The 25,704-nt window shown below is 44.7% G+C and overlaps 1 protein-coding gene and 1 long non-coding RNA gene across 8 annotated transcripts in view; one reads left to right on the plus strand and one right to left on the minus strand.

Moving 5' to 3' along the window:
* The window catches only part of LOC309626301 (uncharacterized protein), a 194,308-nt gene that overhangs the window by 28,520 nt on the left and 140,084 nt on the right, over nucleotides 1-25,704 (minus strand). The gene's annotated exons all lie outside the window — the stretch shown is intronic.
* On the plus strand, nucleotides 396-24,148 carry LOC309626308. Its single transcript, XR_014243104.1, has 2 exons — nucleotides 396-6,378; nucleotides 20,051-24,148. It is a non-coding gene; the product is annotated as an uncharacterized lncRNA (long non-coding RNA).

The raw sequence follows: 25,704 nt of genomic DNA on the forward strand, positions 1-25,704 counted from the left end.
GCCAGAAAGAATCAATGATGCACAGCGTCTCCAAGTGGGTATAAACAGAGGACACAGGTGTGGGAAGGAAGAATCACAAAGTGCATGCAGACGACCTCAGCCAGGTTGCACAGACGGACTGATACAAAGCACAACCGACCCACTTCAGGGAAGATAAGAGAACACAGGTAGAGGCTCTCGGAAAATAGACCTGGCTCGGCAGGGGACACAGCAGCATGGACAGGCCTAAATGCATAAATATTCACCTCTTACTCAAATAAAATAAGCGTCCCAGTCCTCGAGCATGCTTCTTTAAAATATCATGGATATGGACACTCCATTCAAATAAAGAAAAGTAAAAGAAATTATAAAAAGTAAATATATATGTATAAAGTATATATATATATATATATATATATATATATATATATATATATATAACTCACTTATAGAAAAGCAAGTATCTTTGAGATTAAATTAGAAGAGAATGCAAGGCTTGTGGTCATTGCATGAGATGGTACAGTTGTACCTGACAGAATAATGTCTCTTGAGACTTTCATAAAATCTTTTATAAAGACATTTTACTCTTTCTGTTTAGGGACTTGAAAAAGTATCTGGTAAAAACTACATGGAGTTTCAACTGCAGAATTTCCTCAAGTCGCTAAAGCCAGGACCCACTTGTGAGACATTCTTTACCAAACACTCCATGTGAAATATGTTCAACTTACAAGTTCAAAAGGAAGGGAAGGGAAGTGAATGTACTTTTAAGAAACAGAAATACATTTATCAGCAAATTTATATTTCAACAAACCTCTGATGCTTAGACTCAAAGTCAAGATGTTGATAGGAATGGTGCCACTTTTGTATCTGATCACGTGGCAAACCCAGCAATATATTTAGAATCTTAGGCTTTTAAAGCTGAAAGAAATCTTAGAAAGCAACTCAGACATTGTCAAAAAGACATTTTCAAATCCTGCAGAGTACAGAATGCCTTTGGTTATTTGTTCAGGGATACAGTCTGCGATGCCTCAGACCAAATCCCTCCTGCCACGTGGAGGTGATAGTACGCTCACTTCATCACCTCTTACCTACCCCACTGCAGGCTCTCCATCTGATAAAGCAGCACCGGAAAATGATCTGTCTATCCTTGCAAACTCACTAAATCAAGAAATAAATCAACATCTGGAAAGGAAGAGAAATTGGTCTCCATCTGTGTGAAACTTGGTTTGTATGATGAAAACCAAGCCATATAGAGATAGGAACTGCCAACCACAGAACTGATAACACTAGAAATGAGACTGATGAGAAGTGGCTTCCTACAACTGCATTTGTTGAGGTTTCCTTTCTCCTCAGATCCCATCATAGTTTTTCAGATTCTTTTTGTAAAGGTTTTTACAACTGATGGACCTTGAGGGACTCTGTATCCCCAAATCAGAATAACTTCTTTCGGGCTATTTGAATGTTTCTCTCAATGTGCTTAGACATGGGGGAGAAGGGGGCAGTGAAGTGGAAACATTGAAGCAGCCAGGGGACTAACTGATAAATCAAGATTCCAGAGAGATAGAACAACAAAGCGCTGAGAACACAGGGGCCAGCGATGCCCCTTCTAGGTAAGTACCCAAAAGAGCTGAAGATCGGTCCCACACAAATACCGTACACGCAGGTTTGTGCAGCTCTCATCACAAGAGCCAAAAAGTGGAAACAGCCCAAATGTCCCTTAAAGGATGAATGGATAAACAAATTGTGGTGTATGGTTTTATCTTCCAGAGAGTATTAAACATCGGATTGTCGCTCGCTCACCCGAACTTCCCGTTAGACCGTAGGTTCCTTGAGGGCAGGGTCTTTACTGTTTTCGTCATCAGCTCAGCACTATTACAGAGTGGGTGCTGTCTTCTGAATGTTCACGTTCCCCCAAAATTCATAGGTTGAAATCCTCATGCCGCAAAGGTGAGAAAGAAGTGGAGCCTTTGGGAGGTGGAGCCCTCGTGAAGGGGATTGGTCCCATATGAAAACAGGGTCCAGGGAGGCCCCTCGCCCCTCCGCCCACCATGTGAGAACCCAGCGAGAAGGTCCCAGCGATAACTAGGTAGAGGGCCTTCCCTCCACCCTGACCTCGGGCTTCCAGCCTCCAGGACGGTAAGAAATAAATTCCTGTGGTTTCTAAGTTTCTCTGTCTGCGGCATTTTGTTATGAAACCCAAACAGTCTAAGACAGTGGGGGCTGATCAACGTTGTTTTCCTTTGTTTGATGATTATAGTCATTCCTATTTCACAAGTGAATTGAAGAGAAATACAGAAGCATTTGTTTGCTGCACATGATAGAGAGGAGGGTAAACAAAGGAAATAGGTTCCTGAATTCACCAAAAGTAAGAGAAACAAGGAAGAGTAAAGTGGATATAGACATAAAGATGAGAAACATGGGAAAAGGTAGAGGTAACCAAAAGCTGCAGGTAACAAAGGCAGAGGCAAGCCAGAGGACTTGCGAATCAGCTCCGTCCATCCCCTGCCTACACCCTCCCGCGGTTCTCCCTGCCTAACGTCCTGTGTCCACAGTCGCCACATCCCACTCTGCTGCAGAGATGCTCTCACGTGCCTCTCACCTCTGGGCTTCTGCCTGAGGGGTCCCCGCATCACACTCCAACCAGCCAGCTCACACACTGATGCCCTGGGAACCCTCGCTGCTCTCCCCTGGGCAAACCCTAGGGTCTCTTTCCAAAGTCTGCTCCAAGTTCTGTAGGATCTGAGATGGAGACAGTATGGGAGGCCCTCTTGGCAGAAAAGAATATAAAATTTAAAAAGAAAATCAGGCGTGAAAAGAAAAATTCATTTAGAATGAGAAAAACAACCATAGTAGATTCTGTACCTACAATGTCGGACAAATGCCACAAATATGACACTATTTTTGTAATAGTGATTGCCTTACATACCTCTACAATACTTTTCTTCCCTCCGCTTTTTAGCTGCCTACTCTGATCTTTAAAAGACTTTTTAAAATTTTTATTTTATTCAAGTGCGGTTGACTTACAATGTTATGTTCATTTCTGCTGACAGCAAAGTGACTCAGATATACATATATACATTCTTTTTCATATTCTTTTCCATGATGGTTTATCACAGGATATTGAATATAATTCCCTGTGCTCTACAGTAGGACCTTGTGGCTTATCCATTCTATGTATAAGAGTTTGCATCTTCTCATCCCAAACTCCAAGTCCATCTCTCCCCCACCTCTCCCATGACAACCACAAGTCTGTTCTCTACGAAAAGACACTTTTTCCATCTTCTATTTTCTATACAGAGAATAGAAAGATCCAATCTCTTTCCTCTAACATAGTTGATGGTAATTTGGTTCATACTGTGGATTGTTTGAAAACATTTCTTTCAGCCTCACAGCTCTGTATTGAGGATGTCCTCTAAAATTCTAAGATTGCTGTCAAATCTGGGAAACGTCTCCCAAGTTCTTCTGTAACCAGATCCTCTGCTTACAATACAACAGACAGTCTGATAACCTGAAGAACATCTCACAGACCAGCTCCTGACCCTTTAAAGCACGTCTCTCCCCCAGTCCTCACACAGTTCTGGTGCCAGGAGCTAGGGGATGTGGTAAATTGTGCTATAACCTCTGATTGTGAAGCTTTACATCACAGGGTGGGTGAGTCACGGCCATGGGTGAGGGGGGACCTTTGGAAGCCATTCCTGCGTGAGGAGGGCTAAGAATAACTATAACCACAGAAAAACATCTCACGAATCCCAAACTCAACAGTCCCTTAGCCAGTTCCAAAAATGCCCTTGGCTGCTTTCACATCACCTAATACAAGGGGAAACATGGCAGAAAAGAGGCCGATGGAGAAGAAAAGTAATTTTAACTGGTTCCTTTAAAACAGCTTACTTCTGTAAATTTTATAAAAATATCTGGCCATCTGAACACATTGTTAGGGCCCCACGCAGGTGACAGGTCCCGAAGATTTAACTTCCTCAGCTTCAGGTTAAGGATGCTCTGGTTCCTTCCCTGACATCAGGCTATGGCCCGATCACGTTAAAACCCTAATGGCTTATTTGTCTACTTGTTCCCTCACTGAGTGGTGACCGAGGTGTGAGTCTTTGAGGGCAGGGACCTTTGTGTTCATATTGGTGTCTCCAGTGTCTATGCCAGGTGCAGAGCAGTTAACCAGTGAAAAGTGCTTGAATGAAAGAATGAAGCATGCGCTCCCCCTGAGGGACAGAGACGGTGGCAGCATGGGGTCACAGAAGCTCCCCGCTTGCCACGGGGGGGGGCGCGGCTGGGTGGCGTTGGACGGTGGGTGGGTTGGGGGGGCAGACAGATGTGGGTAGAGAGTCAGCACAGGTAACTGGCAGTTCTTCTAAAAGATGCTTGAAATCAGGTTTGTGTAGCCCTGGAAACACAAGACAGGCCAGGGGGGCCTCACGCCATCAAGCCAAGTGAGTCAAGACGTGGAAGCTGGAAAGAAAAGCGATCTCTGCTTTGGAGAATCACTGAAGAGGCAAACGGCCTCCATTTCCAACTTCTCTCTGACCTGAGCCTTGATGACGGCTAAGGTTGGGAGTGTTTTGGAAACACCACGCCCAGGTCTGCTCCGTATATTTATAGAGCTTTCAGCACAAAGGCATGTTCGTCAAAGCACTTTAAGAGCTGGGCACACCCTGTCACACACGCGGGCCCCAGGAAGGGAGCCCAGCCTCACGGCAGCCCCAGGCCCGCAGGCAAACAGGAAGCTCTGGTACGCGCCCTCTGGCCATGGGCCAGCAGCCCAGCTTGAAACTGGTGGCAAGAATGGCACGAGGCGAGGCCAGCAAAGCCCTGCTGTGGGGCCCTGACCCGCATTTCTGGAAGAAAACTGAAGCGTGATGCCTCTGACCACGACCCAGGCGGCAGGGTCGGGTCCTCACACCCTTCACCTCAGCATGCCCAGCTTTATCCCACCAGGCAAGAGAAGAAACCGAGGCCCCAGGACAATCACAGCCAAGAGCCAAAGCCAAGGGCAAAAGGTAAATCCGTGTAATCTCGACAGCCAGGGCCTTGGCTGCTCTGCTAATACACGATCCAGATTTATCAGAAGAGGTGCTAATTTTAAGATCAAGTGAGCCAAGGTAGATCTGGGTTGACGTGTATTACTTGGTTTTGAGGCCAGCACAAGGGCCTCGGCCGAACTCACGCAGGCCCAGGAGATGAGGGCCAGCTGAGCCCACGTTCTAGCCAACGGCCCTGGAGACCTCAGGAATCCCTGTTCCAGCAGTGGAGTGGTGTGACACAGCCTCTCTCGTCACAGCCCCCCATGGCATGAAGGGCTGTGATTACCCTGGCGTCGTTTGCCCCTGACTTGAGCTGCCCCCCACCGGAAGCCAAGGCACATCACTTCCAATGGGCCAGCCCAACAGGACAGCGCTTACCCCCTCGTTACAAAGGTCTGGGGCACAGAAAGCCTTGTGGGGACCTTGTGGCTATACTTCCTGTCACAGTGTCTTTATCTGGAAAGCAAGGATGTTCCATTGCGGGCCCTCTGCGGTACCACAGTGAACATTTCCCAGTAGCAGCTCCCAAGAAAATTCAACTCTCCACGGAGACCTCAGACATTTTCCTCCAGTAATGTCTGCTGAAAAGTCTTCCCCTTGGAAAGAGGACAGTTTAAGCCTGCTTCCTATCAGCTGTCTGAGTCTGGGCGAACTTCCCAACTTCCTTGTCTGTAAAGTGGAGCTGATACTCCTCAGCTCACAGGTCATGATGGGATGAGTGCGATGAAGAATGAAGCATATGGAAATATTAGTTCCATCAGATGATAAAAGTAAGTATGATAATAATGTTATGTAACAACTATTTCGACTACTATTGGCAACACTTTCTTCTCCTGGGCCAGGTCCCTAGTCCTGAGTCAAATGATAGGTCCTTATCGAGTACCGAATGTGTACTGACCCCACCCCAAGAACTTACAGAACCATCAAAGACATAGGAACCAGTTAGTGTTACGACCGTACCAGTCTCTGGAAGGAAGAGAGTTTGGAAAGGGGGAGGTTAGCTGGGCGTGTAAGAGTGGTATTGAACCAGGATAAACTGAGTCAGATTAGAGAAGGAGGGAGATGTTGGAAATTGTGGAATAACCTCCAGTCTGATGAGTTCTTTCATCAGAAGGTGAGGACTTTGGTTCATTCAGAGGGAAACATCACAGTACGTGTTCATGAAGTGTTGACCTCCACTGATTTGCAGCACTTGTCGATTTCCATGGTGTCTGTACTCTCCCCATAGCTCGTTTCAACCTACTGATACAACTGAGATTGGAGTTGGGGAGAGATGCTGAAAGGTCACCATCATACAGTATTGCCGCCGTACAATCATAGCGAATGCCAACAACCTCAAGGGCATAGATAATAGCAAAATGGAGTAAAGGTAGGAAGTGATGACTTCTGACTATGTGTTATCTTGGTTTTTATAATTTAATAATAAGTTTATATTATTTAATCTTTTCCAGCTTTATTGACATAGAACATTGTGTACATTTGAGAGGCACAACATGATAATTTGATACACGTATGTATTGCAAAATGGTTACCACAATAAAGTTAGTTAACACACCTTTCATCTCACATAATTACCACTTTGTTGTTGTTATTGTGGTGAGAACATTTAAGATCTACTCTCTTAGAAACTTTCGAGTATACAACACAATATTGTTAACTATAGTCTCCATGCTGCACATCAGATCCCAGGACCTATTCCCCTTATACATGCAAGTTTGTGCCCTTTGATACTCTCCAACCTCTCTCTGGCAACCACCAATCTACTTTCTGTTTCTATGAGTTCAATGTTTTTAGATTCCACGTGTAAGTGAGATCATCCAGCATTTGTCTTTCTCTGTCTGATTTATTTCACTCAGCACAATGCCCTCCATGGTGTTGCAAATGGCAGGATTTCCTTTCTTATGGCTGAATGATATTCCATTGTGCATATAGATATAGATATATTTTCTTTATCCATTCATCTACCAATGGACAGTATTTAATTTTTAGTCAAACACTGTATTTAACAAAACGTTGCCAAGTTCTGTGGAAATTTAATCGGCTCTTGTGATTTACCGCTGAGGCTGTTGCAGGAACCCAGGGGAGAGATGCTCATAGCTTGGGACCAGAGTGTTCGTAGGGCGGTGGACAGAAGGGTCAGATTTTGGATATTTTATGAAGACAGAGCTGAGGTTTGCTGGGGGACTGCATACGGGATAGGGGAGAAAGAGAGAAATCTGAGGTGACTCGGGGGCTCTATTTTGTGCTCCCACGTCTCCACACAAGGCCTGGGCTGGTGACCCTCACACTTCTCTCTTCATCCGTGTCACACTCACCTCCTTCCCAGCTGCAGCTCCAGCCCCGCACCGTGGGAGAATCTGAGATCAAAGGCCTTCAGCGATTTTCCTTTACATAAACCAAAGAATTTGACAAAATTCTTGCTTTCCACCAAGCGGGGCTTCTAAAACTATCATTTTCTTTGTGCAAAATAGTATCTTTGTTTTATTTAAATATGCAGAGAGGGAGAGAGAGAGACAGAGAGAGAGGGGCTTGGGGAGGGAGAGGCAGGAAAAAAAGGAGAAGGAGAAGGAACAGGGAAGAGGGGGAGGGGCAGGAGGGGGAGGGGCACTGGCGGTAAACGGGCCCTGTCATGTTTCACTCTACATTCTCACTCATTACTTAAATCCTTTATAACAAAAATATATTCGTATTTATATAATAAAAATCTAAAGAGAAAAGGGGGGAAGAATCATAAATAAAAAATATACTGACTAAATTCAGCTTAAAACAGGAGAGACAGAAAAAGAGAAACTTCTGGAGAGCTGGCGGCCCCGGCGGGGGCCGGGGGAGGAGCAGGGGTAGTTGGGACGGGCGGGGTGTGAGGGGCGGGGGGGCGAGGACCCCTGCGCTCTGCTTCCGAAACCCGTGAGGCTGGATGGACGTGCAGAGACCCCCGAGCAAGGAAGCGCCCACGTGTAAAGTGGGCGTGAAAACAGCACTCCGGGCCTCAAAGGGCTGTATTGTGACAGGACCAGATGCGGGGACACAATCAAAACGTGAGGTCTTTTGAGAAGGACGATACACTTTACACACGTGAGCCTCTGCTGGGAAATTGATAGATGGCCCTGAGTGCCTGCAAAGCAACCCCAATGTCTTTGTTTCTAAAGAAATTGAAAATATCAATAACACTTTTCTACAGAGAGGGTGGGCTGGGTCCCAGGGCTGGGCTGAACTGGGGCCGTCAGCTCCTAAGAGAAGGTTGTAACCCAGGTGGTCTTCTGACCCGCTGTCACTCTTGTCCCTGGCAGACCTTATGGAAGGGATCTTGCCCATGGGGGGAGGACGTGGAGGTGGTGGGGGGCACAGGGAAGGGAGCTGAAAAGGCAGCGTGAGTCTGGACACCATCAGCACCCTCTCTTTCTAGAGCCTTCCCTTCGGAGCTCACTGCCCGGAGGCATGGACCGCAGGCTGGGTCCCGCCCTCCGGATGAAGCCCTTAAAGCATCAGGGCACGTCCTTCAGGCTCTGATCAGCCCCCAGGCTCCCCCTCGGCGGCGGAGACATCTCTATTGACAGACTCCGAGGGCTCCTGACTTGATCAATAACAGCATTCTTCCTCTGCCTCAGGCTAAAAGCTTAAGAGACGGGCTGGTGCATATGTGATCACTAGAATTTAATTATATATCACATTGATTTTTAATTAGAACTCTGGTGAGCGCCTCATCTATTCAAAAACATTCCAACTGGTAAATGGGTTTTACCCAGTCCATCAAGTCATTTGAAATGCACGGTTCCTTCTGACCTTCCACCCTCCAGAGGAGGGGGAAACCGGCTAAGGACCCCTCGCCATGAGGTCGAAGCCCTTTTAAACAACCAGCATTTCCCCAAAAGTTGTATTCAAGTGCGGTACTGGAGTGTGTAGGACAGACACCAGGAGAAACGACGGTGAGGGGCTTCTGTGTTGTTATTTATATTTAATTCCAATTAACACTGGAAAGGGTCCCACTGGCTCTGATCCCTGGTCTAATCTCCTTGAAAGGTAGGTCCAAAGATATAGTCAGTCTTGAAAGTCAGATCTGGTGCCAAAGCTCGCCTCATTTGGCCCTGTTTTTGAGCTAGGAGGCTTCAAAGCCCCCAGGGCCTCTTCCCTCAGCTTCTCAAGGCTGCAACGTGTGCGCTTTGCAAGCTGGGGTTCGACTGCGGACCCAGGGCCAGCACTTAGACCTCAGACACGGCTCGACTGCTGCTCACGCTTGCCCAGAGGCCTTGGAGATGTCAAACGTTGCCCTTGAGCGTCCCTTGGTTTCTCATCGCGGTCGCTCTGGGACCCGACAGCCCCATAAGTCACTAGCTGCTCAGGGAAGGCAGATGCCAGCGCCAGTCAGAAGTGCTGACCACACAGTGTGACCAGGACCCGGCGAGAAGCCTCCCAGATGAGATTCAGGCTCACGGTCACAGCGGCCCTACCTTCATCGCAGGCACTGTGCAGCGCTCCTCACCTGACCTGTGTCGTTCTCCCGCGGGTCAGAGCTGTTGGCGGTGTCCTCGTCTTACAGTCGAGAAAACCACGGCTTAGGGGGTCTCAGTGACGTGCCCCAGTTCATGCAGCCGGCAGAGCAAGGCCTTGAGATGCAGGGCCCGCACTCGCATCCTGTCTGCCGCCGCACCTGTCCCATCAGCGGGTGTGGGGCTCCAGGAACGCCCGCTACCTCCTTCACTCCTGCCAAGAACAGCCGCGGGACCCGAGAACAGAGCAGCCACGTCCTGACTTCCGTCCCCCTGAACCAACCCGCGAGCCAGGTCAGTCACGCGGCCCCGTCTTCCTCTGTGGGGCTTTCGCCGACTTGGAGGAGATCGCCCTGCCCCCAAGCATTTTCTTGTGCCAACCTTCGGCCCAGAATGTTCTGCTTTCTCGTCTCCACTCATTCAGTCAAGCCAGCATGGTTATTGAGCTCCTACTAGGTGCCAGGCACCATGCTACGTGCTGGGGATCTCCATGTGAACAAACCAGACAGACCTTTGTCCTCAGCCCAATTAGGGAGACAGCCAGGTCAACAGACTGTCAGAAAGGATGTGAGAAGGGTTAAGATGGAAGAGCAAAGCTGGACACTGAAGAATATGGCAGGGAGCCTCTAAGTCAGTCTCAGGTGGGAGAAATGGTCATGAACGGTTTCCTAAAAGATGCCCATCCTTCGGACCCCTGCCCAAACGCCATCTCTTGTTGTTTCCACCTCCCAGCTTCCACTTGTCACTTACCTGTCCTCTACCCTCCTCTTGCCAGATTGGGGATCCTGTCTCACGCACACATTTTAGCACCACGGGCAGCCTGAGTTCCAGATAGTAAGAAACAACCTATATAATTCTGAGTCCTTCAAAGTACACCGTCTACTGCTGCACTCCCAGGTGATTAGAAGGAGATGTTAAGTAAGTGTAATTAACACACTCTGTCCATATCAAATCCTAGTACAGATCATCACAAAATGTAATCCCTCAATCTCGCTGAGACCTACAACTACTGAAAAGGGCTCGTCATTATTTGGAATTAAGCTCTTCTCCAGAGAAATGATGAAAAGTCTGCTTCCCTGAAATCTGAGGGCCAGGGAAACAATGGGTGTGATAATCGGCTGAATAACGGCCTCCCGATCCCTGGAACTTGTGAGTGTTAGTTTATATGGCGAAGATTTGGCTGATGTGATCAAGTTAAGGGTCTTAAAATGGAGAGTTTATTCTGGATTATCTGGGTGGGCCCTAAATGTGAGCACAAGTGTTAAAAGAGGGAGGCCGAGGGAGATTTCAGACAGAAGAGGAAAGGCACGTGACCACGAAGGCAGAGATTGCAGTGATGCGACCACAAGTCAAGGAATGCCATAAAAAAGAACAAAACAATGCCATCTGCAGTGACATGGATGGACCTAGAGATTGTCATACTGAGTGAGGTAAGTCAGAGAAGGACAAATATATGATATTGCTTATATGTGGAATCTAAAAGAATGGTACAAATGAACTTATTTACGAAACAGAAATAGACTCACAGACCTAGAAAACAAATTATGGTTACCACGATGGGAAGTGGGGGAAGGATAAATTGGGAGATTGGGATTGACATAGACACACTACTATAGATAAAATAGGTAACTAATAAGGACCTACTGTAGAGCACAGGGAACTCTACTCAATACTCTGTAATGACCTATGTGGGAAAAGAATCTAAAAAAGAGTGGGTAGGGACTTCCCAGGTGGTCCAGTGGTTAAGACTCCGTGCTCCCAATACAGGGGGCATGGGTTCGATCCCTGGTCGGGGAACTAAGATTGCGCGTGCCGCCTGATGCAGCCAAAAAATAAAATAAATAAATAGATAAAAAAGAGTGGATATATGGATATGTAAAACTGACTCACTTTGCTGTACGGCAGAAACCAACATAACATTTTAAATCAAGCATACGCCTATAAAAATTAATTTAAAACAAGCAAAGAAGTGCCGGCAGCACCAGAAGCTGGCGACGACGGGTGCAGACTCTCCCCTAGACCTTCTGGAGCGAGCACAGCCCTGCCAACACCTTGATTTAGGCCGATTTAAACTGATCTTGGACTTCTGGCCTCCAGAGCCATGAGAGAATACATTCGCGTTCTTCTAAGCCATTGCGTGTGGTCGCTTACAGCAGCCCTGGGAAACTAGCACAGGTGTCTGGGAACGTAGAAGCAGCGACGGCGGTGACATGAGCTCGGGCTGGAGGGCCCCCCGGCCGTTTCCCCTGGGACACTCTGGGGACAAGCAAGTCCTTCTTAGTCTGGCGATCTGGCCTCCGGCTCCTGCAAGGCACAGTTTACAGCTTTCTTACAGGAAACGGGAAGGCTTTGGGTCGTGGGTCTCTCTTTTCTTCCTTACGTTCTTCCCCGTATATACTGAGGTCTTTGAAATAGCAGAGTCTCTGAATTATTTCACTGTATTTAGAGATAGTTAACCTGGTCAGAGGAATAAGCATAAATCCCCCTCCCAGGACCAAAGGAACCCAAAGCTCGTTGAACAGAACCAGGCGACGGGATGTGTAAAACCCGACCTCTAAAGTTCAGGGTCCCTTTCCTGCTTCCTCTGGCCACACACCCGACTCTCCTGTCTTCCCTGTTGCCTGAGGAGGAGTTCTGCACTTCAGCGTTAGGCTTCTTTGCTTGCTGTACGGTCCTTGGCCGATTGCTACAGGCTAACGTGGTAGAAGGGGATGGACACAGGCAATACTGATACAAACTGGACGGGGCTATGCGAATCAGTGCAAGGATTCACATATAGCAGGATCTCCGGCCTTGTACACACTGAAAACAGAGGTGGTCTCGGCACAACTTCTCCGTAAGCCAGTTCCTTCATTCCTCAGCGGAGGCGATTTGACGTTCACTCTTGTGTTGCTGAAGAAACATTCTAAACACATGAGCCAAAAATTTAAATAGAGCACGTTACTCCTGTCGGGAACATGGGACTGTTGGAATAGAGGACTCAGCCAGCTTCTTAATGAGACAAAGCACCCTTAAGTGTTATAAAAACAAGGAACGAGAGAGCAGTGAAGTTAGTTAATCCCGTTGATTTCCTAATTCTTCACCCTCATTCCCGAAATCTGCATTTAAAAATGAGATGCAAGACTGGGGATATTTTTCAGAGTCCTCTTTCAGGTGGGTCTCTGGCATATTCGTCTCCATCCCTATAACCCACCACTATAAAATGTGGACAGAAGTGAATGTGGCTCATGGGGAAACTTTCCAGGCACATATTTAATAAATGAAGGTATTATGCTGCAGGATTTGGGGACCCAGAGGCCCTGAAAGGGGAGAGTGCTGGGTCAAACCCGAAGGCTGCTGGTCTTCTCTCAACGCCCAGAGCGACAGGTTAAGGAAGGGGAAGTAGAAGTGGTCCCTTGGTTACTCAGCTGCGCCTGGGATTGGCAGCACAAAGCTATCAGTTTACACCAACCCCATGTTTTTGAAAACATTAAAAAATATGCATCTAGGAAGTTCAAATCTGGTTTTACAGTGAAGTGAGGGAAATTCCATTTAGAAGAAAAATGCTATAAAATTCAGGTCAGGAGTTTTGGTATGCACATAATGGTCAAGGCTGCATGAGGCAACTCCAGTAATCTTTTGTAACTTTCTTCTCCTACAAGAAAGTTTAGTTTTCTGTGTGACTACTTTTCACACCAAACACCCTTGAATTTCATCTGCTTTCAGATTTGGCAAATAGCATTTTCACTGCTATCTTTTTGCCTAGGATCTGTTTTCCCAGCTTTGTTTCCCCTGGCTGCAGAGGGTTTGAAACTCTATTTCAATATCTAGCTCTTTCTCTGACTTCTGTTATCTCTCTTAGAAATCGTTTCTTTTCTGGAAACTTCTGCTTCCTTCCATGAATGCAGAAGAATTGAAATTTCTTTGTTTCAAGGTCAAGAAATTTTGCAAGAGTGTGTAGAATTATGGACAGAAAACACTAAATAGTCTTCAAAGATTATTACTCCGTGTATTTCAAGGCATTGTTTTTTGGCTCAAGGTTTATAAATGTTTAGCTTACTTTCATTTAACTTTTATCTTCGGATACGAGGAAAATACCAACATATCAGCAGAAATGGTGTATTCCTGGATGTTTATCCTAAATATTCCCAGGCAGGAGTCTGGAAAGAAAAGAGCATCCGTGTAGATGTTCACAGTGTAGAAACTCAAGGGCTCTGGTGAGAGGACAGCAGGGCTCTAACGAGCCCTGTTAGTTATCAGTGTGACTTAATGTTAAATCTCAGAACCTAGTGATTTAGGTGATTGTCAATGTCAGCAAAAACACCTTCTTTATTTCTTTTAAAGGGACCATTCTACAGCCCATGTATTCTCTATCTTGAAAGGTAGTAAGAACAAAGATTTAGACCTTCCCCACACCGATGTCACCCTCTGCTTGTGGGTTTTCTTCCTTTTTTCAAATGGTTAAGCATATTTCTACCCTACACTCACCTCTTTGCAAGGAGACAGCTAGAGAGTTGTATCAATACCTGCAACCAGCTCATTTCTTCCAGGGAGGCAGGGGGTGTTATGAGCCCTCCCATGACTCTCCTAGGACATTCAGGATTGAAGTTTGCCAGTTATAACTCCAATACATCAGTTGAAGCAAGTTTAACAGACAGGTGCCTCATTTGTAACAACACTAAACAATAACTAATTTTAATTTTGAGACAGCTTGTTTTCCCAGGAAGAAAGCATTACAGGTACTGTTTGGTTGGTTTGCAGTTTTGCAATTTGTCTTTTGAAAAGGTACACGTAGATTGTGTTGTGATTTCCTTCAACATAACTGACATGAGTCACATATTACTAATCTCATTAGCTTTCCAAAAATGAGGACAGATCATGCATTGTATAGCAAGTACTAAAGTCTTTAGGTCTATAAAGGGAATCTGGCCAAGGTTTTTTTTTTTTTCCCAAAACAGCTACTTTAAACCACAAGTTCCAGCTGAGAAACTTCTGGGCATCATTTAGCACATTAATTAATAACCAAGAAGACATAGGAAGATTTATAGATGATATTTGCTCTTAAGTGTAACATAATTCCCTGTCTTCATAACCAAAACTTTTCAAACATAAGTATTGAAAGTAACAAGAAAATCTGATCCTTTTCCCCATTTAAAAAAAAAAAAGGTTTACCTTTCCTTTTGGTTAACTATTTATGTTCCTGCCTTGATAACAACATAAAAATGATTTTGAGGCAATGATAACGAAATGAAAGGACATGATTTTCACGTACATGAATTGTACGTTTGAAAATGTGATCAGATCTCAGACACAAACAAAATCTGCCATTATAATTGCCATCAGTCAGCAGAGGAATTTCAAATAACTGGAATGTTTTGCTAGACCTTACTTTGATCAGAAAGAAGCAAATCATGAGAAAACAGTTTACTTTGAGATCTTTAAGGAAACCCTATAAAATATGTGCACTTAGTGCATATTCATTTCATCTCTACTTCCTACATCTAGAGACTTAACAAACAGAAAAAATCTCCTACGCCTTGTAGCTGCTTGAGTCTTAAACATAGATCCAGAAATGATTACTCTCCTCGTAGTGTCTTTTCCAGTCTGGATTTTGGTGGGATGATTATGGTTAGTGTAACTTTATTATTTTCAACAGATTGCTAAGTGTGATTTGTTTGTATGCATTTCTAAGAGTTTTCATTTAAATAAATGGACAACTTATAAAACAATCCCTTTTCAGATCATGAAACTTGATATTTAGTTTGGAAAATATGATCATTGCAACAATACTAGATGCAATAATTCAGGAAAGGATGAAATTTACTATAATCCAAAAAAGCAATCAAGATGGTGGATCGAGTGTATACTAAACCCCTTCCCTTCTATTCCTAACGTATAGAAATGCCTCCTATACCAGATGTATTGAAGTTTTAGAAAAATATTAAATTATTTCAAAGAAGAGAAAAAACTTTTATACTCAAAAGCAAGAAAAGCAAGAAATAATCATTGCTTTGTAGGAAAAATACAGACACCTTAATTCATGAACTAAACACAACTAAAGTAAGAATTAGTGAATTAGAATTCAGAACTTAGAAAATGTCCCAGAACACATCACAGAGAGGTAAAGACATGGGGATGACAAAAAAAAAATTATTTAAAACACATGGAAAATAGAATGAGAATTTAATTAATAGATTTCCCAAAAGAAAATAAATTATCAAAACAATAAAGGAGAAAAAATATGCAAATTTTAAAACTGGGAAAATTTTGGGGAAAAAAGAAAGATGTGAGTCAGAATAAAAATACCCACTAGGGATTAATAAACTTAAAATATTTGGATATACATATTAAAACTGCAGAGATTTGAGGAGAAAGCACTAGAAGCTATGAGATAAAAAATTTGATTGCCTACAAAAGAGCTATCAATAGCAGACTTCTCATGAAAATGCCAGAAGGAAACTGAGTAATATCTTAAAAGGACTGAAGTAAAATTACTATGAACTTGAAATTTTATGCCCACACTAACTATCCTTTAAGAATGAGGACAATATAAAAGCATTTCCATAGACATAAGAACATAGAAAATATACTCTCTCAGATGTTTCCTGAAAGAACCAATGAAGCATATACCTTCACAAGAAGAAAACTAAATCCATAATGAAGGAACACATTGCAAAGAGCAATCATGAGAAAACCTAATGAAATACATTTTAATAAATAATACAAGAGAAGTTATAGAAAGACAGAAAAGGAAAAAAGGAAGGAAGAGAAGAAAGGAGAGACATGCTAATATGATTAAAATAAACTTGAACTAGGATGTGGGCAGTAACATGGTGCTGAGAGAAGGAGAAAGTCTGAAGGTAGCACAGAGTTTGCTTCTTGCACTGCCTTGTTAGGGAGGATACAGACATCGATAAATTTTAGGTTTGGGGAGAAAATATACGTATAACTATGCATATTCAAATTGTATTGCCACTAAATACAAATGCAATACGTAAATTCCACATCGGTAGAAGAAAATAAAAGAAATGAATGGGTTGCTCGGATACACACCATCTCGTGAAGAGGGTGCCTCTGGGGAGGGGGCTGGGAATGGACCTGGGCCAACAGTGGGGGCTTAGGAGGATTTTAATCTTATCTTGAATGTGTTATTTCCTTAAAAAACATTGCAATCAAATAAGACAAATTTTGAAAAGTTAGTATACTCCTAGATGGTAGGAGTATAGGTTTTTGTTATATTAGCCTTCATATTTTCCCATAGTTTCAATTTTTCTCAAAACAAAAAAAAAATTAAAATTTTTGTGCTTATTTTGGGTTATTATTCAAGTGTAGGTAGAACATGAATGAATTCCAAAGCCATCCAGGCTCAAGGCCTTGAAGTCTGACAGATCAAGTCAGCCCACTTCCAGGCCAGACGTGGGGCTGTAACACACACCCCGTCTGTTATGTGCAGGTGAGAAAAATCCTTAATGGGCATGGGCGAGAACTCCAGTGAATGTTAGGGGTCACCGCGTTTTCAATACCGGTGGTTTATGGAGCCCCATTATCTCATGCTCTGCCTTGGCTTGAATTACTCGTTCTGGCCTGGGTGTGCAAGTAGTGAAACAAAGATGTCACTATAGAAACTACCATAGCCAGGGGTCAGCAGGGGGCTACCCAATTAGAGAACCCTTAAGAAACCGCAGAAAAGAAAATAACTTTTCTGTCATAATAAGAACCCTTCCTACACGAGACAGAACAATCACTTCTGTGTGTTAGTTTTCTCTTACAGCGGGGGAATCGCGAAGCACAGTGAGAAACTCAGGAAGATGGTCTTCTGTAAGTGACGGGTGCTAGCATGAGATGCCCATGGGATTCCTCACTCATCGGAACAGCTATTTGACAACACTACAGCTGCACATAAGGAGAAAGTCATTCTAAGAGATGAGGAGACACAAAAGGCAGGTCATTGAATGGACTGTACTTGCATTTCCCTCAGTGGACATTTCCATGAGAAACTGTCTCAAATGAGCTGCCTACTCTTAGAATGTACTCTCAGAATATTGTAAGATCATGATTATTGACCAAAGGAAGTCCTACAAATACCCTACCCATTCTTCAATGGGGGATCCAAGTCTCACTTCTCTGAAGGCTTCCTCTTTGTTGCAGAGTCAGGAATGGCTCAGGGCAGGTTTCGATGCCATGATCCCTACCCAAGGTGACAAAAGCCCAACCAGGCAGTGGCAGTGGGATAGAGAATAGGTTACAGATCCAAGAGAGATTTCAGAGGTGCCATCGTAGGAACGGTGGCTGGGGAGCTATGCAGGAGTTATTACAGAAGGACTCTGGGGTAATTCCAAACTTGCTTGAAATCCCATCAATATACACAGGAAGTAAGAAATAGAAGAGGTAAACGGGGGCGGGGTGGACATGGCCGAGAGGATAAGAAGTTCCAGACTTCCTGTAAACTCTAGCAGGGGACTGGAAATGTACAAATGGAAGTCAGGAGAAGATCAGGAGATGGTGCTTTAGAAATCACCAGTGTGCACCGGCAGCTGATGTACAGGCGTGCGTGGGGTTGGGTAAGGACGGAGTGCAATGTGATAAAAGGGCTGAGAGTGCGACAGGCATCCTTCTCACGGCCGCAGGGGGAGGGAGGGACAGGGGAGGGGTGAGCAGGTGAGACCCCAGCTCCCTATTTTAAGTATCGCCGACCAGCACTTTCTACCACATATGAAGTCTTTCACACTAGATTTCGTTTGAAGAGAGGATGTTATGGCTCAGAGAATCTTCTGAAAACCGCAGCTCTGGGCCACAGATGGACCGAGCTTCATGGAACTGCTCCGATGAAACAGGCTGGGGGCCACCTATGCCTCTGCCATCTGGGCACTGCCCTGGCACCAGGGTGGCTGCTACCAGGGAGGGGACATTGTCACAGGCTGGCTAGAAGCTTCTGCCACGATGGGGAGGCAAAAGAGGCTTAGAGGAAGCCTGTGTCCTGGCCAGGAAGATCTCGGGGGGAGGCCGCATAGGCAGGGCAAGGACAGAGTCAAAAGCAGGGCCCACATCAATGTCAGGAGAGTTGAGGACCGTCCAGGTGAGGACACAGCCAGGTGTGAGGCTGGGTAGGTGGGGGGCCGGGACTTTGTCCTCAGACAGAGAGCGTGTACCAGGGCAGCTGACACTGCTGGAGGATGCAGGTACAGCAGCTTTAAGCGGCTGAGCTGTGTGACAGAGCTCTTCTTCGCCAAGGGGAATGGGTCATCATCTGAGCTGCATCATTAAAGGGGCTCCGAGAAGGTCACAAGGATAAAGCAAAGCCATCTCTAACCACCGTGAAATGAAAGCGCTACTACCCCAGAGTCAGAGAACACATTCTTTCACATTTATTTTACATTTAAAATTAAAGTGGCTGATGAACGAATGCTCTCCTGGAAGCAGATGGGAAAACTAGAGGGAATTCAAATCACATCTTGGAATGAAACTGCAGAACTCATGGGATCATCTTTGATCAAAGAAAATTCCTGGGCGCCAGGAGTTTGAAGGGAGAAGGGTGAGGACCCCTGAGAAGTCAGCGGAGTCGGGACATAGTTGAAAAGCTTCTGCCACAGCGTATCCTGACCCCGCTCAGCAGCAGGATGCCATTGTTGGGACAAGAAATCTCTTCTAATGCAGGTCCTAGAGTCTGGGGTGAAATCTCCTCCTTATCCAAATTTCTTCACTTCTCCGCTTCCTTTTTAGGAAGCTCTGAGGTTAGGAAACACGCCTTTCAGTCTGTTTGGTGTAATTACCCCTGTAGACCTCTATCTGCCATCCACCCCAGGCTCGCAGTGAGCCCTGCACCACTACCAAAGCTGCCTGAGGCAAGGAGAGCCCGGCTCTCTCTGGATTGGGCTTTAGCATCTTTTTTTCTTTTTTTAATCCTCCTCCACCCGGGATGATTTATAACCACCGCTCGTTTCCTTTTATGGACCCCTTTTATTAATATCCCTGTAAGCTAGGTCATGTCATTTTAAAATCCTCTTTCCTGAAAAATAGAAGGGGAAATAAACCTCGGATAGAGTAATTCCCTCGTCATAAAAACCACCAGACCATTCAACATTTCAAAGCTTCTAGAAAGAAATACTTGGGCAGCCTTACTTAATATCCCATTCCAGGGCTTGACAATGTCCCTCCTGATCTGTCTCTCCATTATTTCTACATTTCAACTTTTCTGATATTGTCTGGATCCAATTCTTGTACCCCCCCCCCACCAAAACCATTACCTCTTTGGTTTAATATTTAAAGACTGTGTCTCAATACTTTGTATTAAAGATGCAATATAAAAATTAATTACCTTGTATCATGGGAAGCCAGCTATTTAAAGTGTTGTCAGCCAGCTTTATTACAATGAACATGATAATAAAGTTTAAGATGAGTCATGTAAATCAAAATTGCAAATGTGCTAAGATGAAAGTCAGCAGGACTTTCAACCAAGCCTTGTAATGAAGGGAAGAACCAGATGACAACATTCGCAAAACCCCATTGCCTTTTGGCCAGATGCAATTTGAAATAATGATAGGTCTATCTAAAGCCAACCAAGTTCTCTTTTTATTTCAGCTCCTGGGATGAAGACCCTAAGATACATATATCTTTGGCCTCTGGAAATATTGAAAAAATTAAAAAGGATATTCAAAAGTGGCCTCTGCACCTTATGATGTATCTCTCTCCAACACCTGTCAACAAGAGTGACACTTGCCGAATCCTTTTCCTAGCCATCAGAAAGGAACATTTTGCTGATGAGACTATCATGATATAGGACTCCCCAAAGGAAACACACTCTGCATGGCTGTTGGAAGGAATACTAGAATCAGAGTCAACAATCTGGGTCTTAGTCCTGGCTCTGTTATATGGAGACCTTGGTCCAAACATATAAGCTTGCCTGTGCCTCATTTTTCTCATCTGACGAAAGGCAATTAAAAAAAAAAAAAAAAGAAGCAACCACTGTCCCATCTATCTCACTGTGAGCTTGCCTTGAAAAGTAGAAGGCTGGTTCTTACTCTCACTATTATTTATGGCTTTCTGGCCTTCTTCACCTGGACAGATTACCTGAAGTTTCCTCACCTCCTCCTCTAAAAGGGCAGTGCCGTAAATTTCGTGGATATAAAAACAATCTGGCCTGACATGACTGAACAGGACTTAGACGTTGAACTGATTTAGGATCCAGCGTTCTCGTGCTCTGAACCCAGTAATTACAGTGAATTCACTGTAAACCACGGGGTAGCATACTGCCACGAGCATTCTAGTTAAGTGACATAGAATTAAATAGGCCTGGAAGAGGCCTTGGAAATCATCTTGTCCAACCCTTTCATTTTACAGATGAAGAAACTGAGGCCCAGGAAGGTTAAGAGGCTTGCCTGTGGTATAGACCAGCAGCTCATGATGACACTGGATTAGGATGCGGATTCCCAATTTCCTTGTTTTGTGGTATCTGTTGTTGTAAAGCCACCCACTGACCTTACACGATTCGGGTGAAGAGTTGAGCCCAGGCAAACACTCACTGGGAGACCCTACCACAGTCACGGCCCACTTCTGCTGTCTCACACACATCTGTCACTTAATAGCAGCAGGAATCCATATGTTTTCCTGGAAATATGTCCCTAGTAGGTTGAGCTGCTGATGACTCCCCAGTGATGTCATCTGTTCCTTGAGGGCAGACACAGCGGTGAGTTGATAAAGACCACAGGATTGGACTTTGAAGGTCCTGGGTGGGAGTCTTGGTTCCAATCCCTCGGAGTTGGGATCTTGGGGAAGGCTAATCTCTTTCTGAGCAATTTTCCTTACCTGGAAGATGACATAATATCTCTGAAAACACTTTGTGAATTGTAGTGTAACATAAATATTGGTGCTTATTGCCTTAAAATCCCAACAAAACCCAGCACGTGGCAAGCTGCACAAGTGACCCTTGCTAAATAATTCTGGTCCGTTTGGTAAGCAACAGGGGAAATGCAGGCTTACTTCTCCCTGTTGGTACCCACAAAAGGTTTTTTTCTCTTTTCTCATATTTTGAGAGTCTCTCCTTTGCTTCTAGCCACTTGCCCCTTTTCCATTACTGATGGAAATTTTTTTCCTATGCCCTGCAATGACCTGGCTTCATATTTTCAGTAATCAAGACTCGCCAGTCGTTCAAGGCTCACTGGGGAGGCAGGCACCCCCCCTGCACATCTGGAGTGACGCACCCAGGCAAGGGCGCCATGTTGGACTGGCATTACTCTACAGCTTGCAAGTGACAGAAACCTTATGCAAAGCCTCTTAAGCAAAAAAAAAGAGGTAATTTATTGGAATGGAACTAGGATGGCTCACAGAACTGAAGGTAAGCCTGAGTATAACCAAGTGTGTGCAGGGACCTCAGGGATGAGAACTAGGGCGTCTCCCCTCCCAGGCTTACCTTGCTTCTCTCATTGAGTTGGCCTGATTCTCTCCAACTGCGGGCAGGTCCCCGCACACCACAGGAGATGGCCATGCCATGTCACTTTATGACCTGAGAGAAACCAGCTCTGGTTTGAGAAATCCTAGAGAATGCCTCTGAATAGCCTATCTAGGTCTGGTGTTCAGGAAATGAGTTCAGGTTCTGTGACACAAGCCCGGGAACACTACTCACAAGCTTTTAACCCCCAAGCAAAATAATTGGTTCCAAAAAAGGAGTGTTTTTCCAGAGGTACACAGGGTTTGCTGGACAGTCAGAAGAAGTCGATGTAGATTTGAGTTTTAATGGCCTCATTTTTTCCTCTGAAAACAGGACTCTTCACTAAAACAAATATATGTAACCTCTGAATATCATTACCTTCCAATCTGATGATTGAAAAGGTAACTCGAAAATGAATAAAAGCACCAACTTATAATCACATACTTTCTGAATTAACTTTCTATCATATCAGAAACTCCTAGCAATCCACCAGCTGTACTGTCCAAAAATACTGGAATAAAGGGTTAGAGCACATGTATTATTTTTCCTTCTACCCTGTCTTCCTGTTGCTGATCTGGTCCTCCCACAGCTGGTGAATCACACACATGTTTGAAGAGTTAGTCACAGTTATAAGGCTGCTCATAGAATTATAACTGAAACCCTAGCAGGAAGTGTTCCTTACACCAATGAACGAGGACTTTCCTTCCAGAGCACAGGCTCTCACGCCTTAACACGCAGGAGAGTTGCCTCGGCAATGTGCTCAGACACAGATACCCTCGCCCAGGGTTGCCAAGCGTGTCTGCACGGTAGAATCACCTGGGGAACTTTTCAAGTACCTGGGTCACACCCCAGACCCATGAAATCCCAGTCTCTGAGAGTGGCACAAAGGCACTGGGAGTTTTTGAAGTTTTCCAGGGGCTTCCAACGTTTAGAAGAATTTGGGAACCACTGCCCTAACCCAAGCTTGGCTTCACAGCTGAATCACCTGGACAGCCTAACGAGCGGGAAGTGCCTGGGCCCCCGCCTCAACCGGTTAAGTTACAATCTGGAAAGATGGAGGATGGGATGACTGGACATGAGCATAAGCGTTTTTTTTAAAGTGTTGTTTCTTTATTTTTAAAAAAATTTTTTTACTAAAGTATAGTTGATTTGTAATGTTAATTTCTGCTGTATGGCAAAGTGATTCAATTATATGTATACATATACATACATTCTTTTTTTTATATTCTTTTCCATTATGGTTTATCAAAGGATACTGAATAGAGTTCCCTGTGCTCTACAGTAGGGCCTTGTTGTTCATCCATTCTCTATACAATAGTTTACATCTACTAACCCCAACCTCTCACTCCATCCTTCCCCCACACCCTCTCCATCTTGGCGACTGCAAGTCTGTTCTCTATGTCTGTGAGTCTGTTTCTGTTTTGTAGATAAGTTCGTTTGTGTCATATTTTAGATTCCACATATAAGTGATATCATATGGTATTTGTCTTTCTCTTTCTGACTTATTGCACTTAGTATGATAATCTCTAGGTCCATCCATGTGGCTGTAAATAGAATTATTGTATTCTTTTTTATGGCTGAGTAGTATTCCATTGTGTGTGTGTGTGTGTGTGTGTGTGTGTGTGTGTGTGTGTGTATATATATATATATATATGTCACATCTTCTTTATCCATTCATCTGTCGATGGACATTTAGGTTGTTGCCAAGTCCTGGCTATTGTGAATAGTGCTGCTATGAACATAGGGATGTCTGTATCTTTTTGAATTATAGTTTTCTCCAGATATATACCCAGCAGTGGGATTGCTGGATCATATGGTGGTTCACCTCCATACTGTTTTCCATAGTGGCTGCACCAGCTTACTTTCCCACCAACAGTGTAGGAGGGTTCCCTTTGCTCCACTTCAAATGCTCCTCTCCAGCTCCAGCTCCTCTCCATTTGTTATTTGTAGAGTTTTTTTAAGCATTTTTTAAAAAGCACCCAAGTTGGGCTTCCCTGGTGGCGCAGTGGTTGAGAATCTGCCTGCCAGTGCAGGGGACACGGGTTCGAGCCCTGGTCTGGGAAGATCCCACATGCCGCGGAGCAACTAGGCCCGTGAGCCACAACTACTGAGCCTGTGCGTCTGTAGCTTGTGCTCTGCAACAAGAGAGGCCGCGACAGTGAGAGGCCCGCGCACCGCGATGAAGAGTGGCCCCTGCTCGCCGCAACTAGAGAAAGCCCTCGCACAGAAACGAAGACCCAACACAGCCTAAATAAATAAATAGCGTTCCCTTTAAAAAAAAAAAAAAAAAAAAGCACCCAAGTTGATGTTAGCCCACCCCTAGACATTCTAATTGAGGGGGTTGAGGGTAGGGCCCAGGAATCTGCTTTTCAGCAAGCACCCCCTCGGCCCCCACCCCAGTGATTCTGACTCAGGGGTCTGCACCTCACTCTGAAAAATATTTCCCTTAGACCCTGTCTACTCAAAGTGTGGTCCCTGTCTACTCAAAGGAGATGGACCAACGGCATTAGCATCTCCTTGGAGTTTGTGAGAAATACAGAATCTCAGGCCTTATTCCCCTCCCAACCCCGCTGAATCAGACTATGCATTTTAACAACATCTGGGGGATTCAAGTACAGATTAGACTTTAAATATCACTTGTCTAGAGGTATTCCTTAAACTTGACCACGCACTAGAATCACCTGGAGCTTTAAAAGATATAGAAGGCTGGATCCCACCGTGACAGATGTTAATCTAGTTGGCTAGAGGTATGGCCAGAGGCACCTGCATTTTTTTAAAGCAGCCAAGGTGGAGACACGTATAGAATCTCTGCTCTCATCCAGCTGATGATTATCAAAAGTTCTCCTTTCAGTTGGTCTTAAAAGTTTTAGTATCAGAGTTACATCATTGACCCCCAACAGCCACCCCAGAAGGCACTGGAAAATTCCATATCATTCACAAGAAGCCAGCATCATGGTTCAGACTTGTCTAAATCCTCAGCAGCAAAGTTACCAAAAAATGAAAAGAAAAAATTCTAATCAAAGGGTTTTTTGTTCACCTACTGTTATTCCCTCATTGCCAAAGTTTTTTAAAGACCATTTCCCCATCTCGTTAAATACACATGTGAAAGTCATCAACAATAAAACATAAAAGGCCATAAGTACAAAAATGTATGGGGACGTTTTATAATATATTTCAAAGTTCAAATTCAGTTCCCTGAAAAATGACAGAAGGGCCTAATAATCATGGGACAGAACTAAAGGAAAACCAGAGCTCATCCTGTGCCCTCCGTTTGCTGTGTAGTGGTGATAAGGTTCCTAAAATGTGCCATCAGAGCTGGACAAGCGTCAAGGTCCGAAAGCGGTGTGTTGGCACAGGTCCAGCACACAGTAGATGCTCGGGGAGCGCCGCTGCTTTCTCCTTGAAACCCTTGCAGTCCTACGTGTGTGTCTCTTGAGATATTTACCCCACTCAATCTGAATCACTCTCATTGGTGTGTTGCCCTTCTAGATTGAAATTGTAGGTTTCTGGTGAAGAGACAACGTCTTATCAATCCCACCCTTGTATCGAGACCAGTGCCTGGCACAGAAATCAACCAGTTAGGTGCGTAGATGGGTCACAAGTGGAAGAGCTATGCCTTTGACAATTGTTTACCAGGCGAGCTGACATTCTCCTCCTAGAACTATTCAGACTGAGTGCTCTCAGTTTATCAGCAGTCCCCGCTGACTCATTCCCAGTAAGCATTTCTCTCCACCATGGATCTGATCCAAGCTGGGGAGTCAGCTCTGTGAGCGGTGACAGCCAGACTCTGGGCATCTGAATGGCGCTA

Source organism: Balaenoptera borealis (assembly GCF_965194805.1).
Source record: "Balaenoptera borealis genome assembly, chromosome: 3".
In the NCBI taxonomy this organism is placed as follows: Eukaryota; Metazoa; Chordata; class Mammalia; order Artiodactyla; family Balaenopteridae; genus Balaenoptera; species Balaenoptera borealis.